Genomic DNA, 4,325 nt, shown 5'->3' on the forward strand with positions numbered 1-4,325 from the left:
TCATTCAGAAACCATAAAAAAGAAAATTAGCGAAAGGCTGGTTTAAATTTAGAATTTTGATAAAAAATCGTCTTTCGTCAAAAATTGTCATGAAAAATCGTATTCCTTCGATCAAATATATTTTAAGAAGGTCCAAGTCGATCAGTCCAGCCGTTTCGAAGAAACTTTGGGAGCTGATTACACTTAATGAAAGATCTCTTACCAAAATGCTTCCATCTCTGAAACTAACTGTCAGATCGGCTGAACATTTTTAGAGAATATTTTCAAATATATGTAAACGAAGTTTGTATATGTGTATGGAAATCAAACAAATAAAATTTTTGAAATACAAATGTGGACATAATCCTTTAATACGATTTATATTTAGTAGAGAGGATCGTTAATTTCTTAGATGTCATTTGTGGGTCCAAAGATTTGTCGGAACGACTGATCACTTTCCGTATTACCATCAGATATTTATGTGAGGCTAAATACTTTTAAAAATATTTAAATGTCCTTGCAGAGTTACTTTATCTCTTCAATGTATAGTATAACTATGACTAAATTATACACATGTCTTTATGGCAGAAAAAGGTATTTAATAATTCCTATATGTGTAATATTACAATATTTGTTACGCTAAACGGTTATCATGAAAAATTACAGGAAATTGCAATAAAATTGTTTTATGAGTCATTAATATTTCTTCAGCCATATATTATTTTCAAAAATGCTGCATGTTTCAGCAGTCAAGTTCAGTTCAATGTTTCTTTGCCGCCTAAAAGTATGCTACATTTTATACATAGTAATCGGAATATCGCACATATCTTTCAAAGAGGTTCACTCGTAGCATATCTTAAGGCGCACATATTGCTCTGATTGAACAGTTGGAAATTTTGGGCTTTTTACTAAAAATCTCGCATGCGATTTATTTGCCCTTCAATTGCAGTAAAGAAATTGCTTGAAGCTGAGTGGCAATATTTGTCGTTGCATTTACACTTCACTTCAGCATGACAATGAAATGAAATTATTGCAGGCAAAGATACATGCATACATACATATATGCACTACACATATCCACACAAGCGTTCGCACCCCACGTTGCCAACATAATTGCCAGCAAATTTGACTCACATTTGAACCTGCCTATAACTACGTACTTATTCGCTAAGCACCGAAGCCATTGATGAGCGACAGCATGCTGATGATGTGACGTGCGCGCCGAAACATTAATAAATTAACATTGTGTGGCGCTGTTGCAAAATTTCCGCCAGCGGCCGAAGGTAATCAGAAAATTCCCATTGCTGCAGATATATCGAAGCTACGAGCGGTGCAGCAGTGCGAGCGTGATGGAAATTGCTAGCAGCAGCAGCGGCTACAATTAAGTAGGGGGAAATAATTTAAGTAAGAAAACCGCAGTTACAAAAACACCAACACTGCGTTGGTAATTACCTATTGGAAATTTACAAGACACAATCAGTTGGCCATTGAAACGAGCACGGACCAACCCAAAGCAACAGCCATGAAGCCAAATGAATGAAGGCTCCCTCTCCATGTATTTATGTGTGTATGTGCTTATGCATGTGAAACATGTGTATGTGTGTGCGTTCGTGTACTGTATCCCGCTGTGATGCAGCAACGTCCAGCGCATCTTCAGCCTCACCTTCCGTGGCTGCCCGCAACGCTTAATTTTTACGCTTTACTTAATTTTATGGTCAATGTATTTATTTTGCGTGATTTGAGTTTATTTCTGAAATAACAACATTTTTCTGCGGTTACTTGTGGTTTTTTCTGCTTGTTTTTTATAGAGTCATCATTGTCAGCAGCAACATTTGCCGCAATGCTGGCCGTAATGATGCTCGTCTGAGTTGTGGCTATCGTGCGGATCGTTATGTCTGTCCGTTCGGCTGGTGTTAACATTCGCGCTGGCGCATATGCAGATGGGCTGCGGAGATCTCCTGCTGATCGGCTGGCCCAGCACTGCACGCAGCTTAGTTGTAGCACTTACTGTAACTGTATAGTGTAGATATATATGTACATATATACATATATTAGTATATAGTAAATAAACGAACTTGCCACCACTGCCGCCTTCTTGCTGTTGCTGTTCGGTTGCTGCGTCTTGCTGGTTAAAGGTCACATGGGTAACACAATATTTTCGAGTTCGATACCGAGTGCCCACAATGTTATGGCATTACACTTACATTTCGTAAAACTTGATAAATGGATATTGCTGTAAACGGACACTTCAATAATGGAGTTGAACAGATGTTGCAATATTCTATAAATAACTGCGAATTTTCCATTTCAGTTGCTGATTACATTGCCTTTTCAAGGAATTAAGATACAAAGATGAGTCTACCAAAAGATGTTTTTTTTATTTGTAACTTTTATGCAGTGTGTAGGAAAGCATAAATATTTGAGGTTATGTTATATAAGCTCGGGGTAAACAATTTAAATGCCAAAGTATTGGAAAGTATAAATGAGGGAATTGTGGGTATTATTATTTATTATTTTAGCCTGGAGTAATTCTGTAACGGTGAAAATCTAGAGTGATCGATCGATTCTTCATTTCAGTAAGTTACACAATTTTCTCCCAATATTATAAAATTAAGATAAATATAAGGATCATCAGGGGCGTGTGAGGTTATATCAAATTAAAAGTCAACAACTGCAACATAAGTGACACTCCGCGAAGGAAAATACTTGGAGTTGTAAGTACAAAATTATATAGTTCCCTCCCCAAAATTCTACTATGGATCCGCCCCTCAGTCAATGGTTCAGAAATTCAATAATTCATATCTCTCTTAACGAATTTCTCAAAATGCACATTTTTTCAAAGCTGTACCCGTTTCAGTGTTGTGACAGCTAGTTCAGTTTGAGTGGATAACGAAACTTCTTCGCTTTTTCGGTCGCATTACTTGAATTTTTCTTTAAATAAATCTCCGTTATGTGAAGCAACAAAATAAGGAAAATTGAAATTGATAATATTTCTCAATATTCGATAAAGTTGAAAAGTTAGTGAAAAAATCGACTTTAATTTTTGAGAAGCTGCGTTTTTTACAGTTTTGTAACTTCTTGAAATAGCGACGTTCGTCCGAATCAAGAATACATCATTGTTTTATTTTTCAGATTCAGTTTTGTGTACTCTTCAAATACAAATAACCAAATGATAAAAATTTGATAATAAAACTATCAAATATCGGGACTAATTTCTATGAAACTGATCTATTTGATGGCAATTTTCCCAAACCTTGTTAAATGAGCAATATTTACTCATTAAATATTACTTTATTTATTTTTATTTCAATAATTTTAATTTAAACTTCAATAAATGCCAAAACTATCAAATAAAGTTACTACAAATTGGCTTAATTTACTCAAAATATATCACTTCCTGCCTAACAATATATCTCCATGGGCAGATATATAATTGTGGAAAATATTTGCATTAGAAAGTCTCAGGGAAACACATTTTGTGCTATGAAGAAGCTAGCCATTAAGCATTCCCAGCATAAGCCGCCACAAAAATAAAATAAAAAAATAAAAAAATACTAGCCATAAATCCAAATTTAACTAAAAGCAGCGAACTCTTCTGTGACAAAATAATTTGGCGAAGATTGCAAACTCTCACAAACGCCAAATCAATCAAGCAGAGCGAACCCCACTCTGCTTACGGCACAAACGAAAGACTCAAGCGACGAACTCGTTTGTGCATTTACTGCCACAAGATCATCAGCGCACCAAGCAACGCATCACGGTGCATCGGATATTTATGTCAGGTGTCAACTATAAAAATCCGCCATAAGGAAGCAACACTGCGGCGCAGTTGTTGACTAAACTCAATGGACTGCCTAATGCTGCATCGGCGAGCGCATGAGTGACAAGCTGAGCTGAAAGCGAATCGTATCAAAGTCTTCTGCGCAGGCGTCGATTGTATTGATATTCACGAGTTATTTGCAGTTAATTTAGCGATGCTTTGTTTCGATGCTCACTTTGCCAGACTTCAAGCAGATAACATAAAGCACCAGTGAGAGCACTTACAGTTATTTCAATGCAGTTTATATACAAAGTAGGTAATTGCCAGCTTCTCACGTTGAAATTTATGCGCGCATATCAAAATGCCAAATTGGCGGACAGAGACGCCACCGGTTGTGAGGCGCAATGTAGAAAACAAAAACAATAGCAATCACAAAAAAGATGCGTGCAGTGTATTCGAATTGTCAAAGCGAAATTTGTGTAGTGAATTTTGGTTTGCACCGAAACGGATATCAAATCGATTGGCGGCAATAAATGGCTTGCTAACTCACTGGCTGGCTGACTAGCTGACTGGCTGACTGGCTTAT

The sequence above is a fragment of the Bactrocera neohumeralis genome, chromosome 6 (assembly GCF_024586455.1).
Source record: "Bactrocera neohumeralis isolate Rockhampton chromosome 6, APGP_CSIRO_Bneo_wtdbg2-racon-allhic-juicebox.fasta_v2, whole genome shotgun sequence".
Lineage (NCBI taxonomy): Eukaryota > Metazoa > Arthropoda > Insecta > Diptera > Tephritidae > Bactrocera > Bactrocera neohumeralis.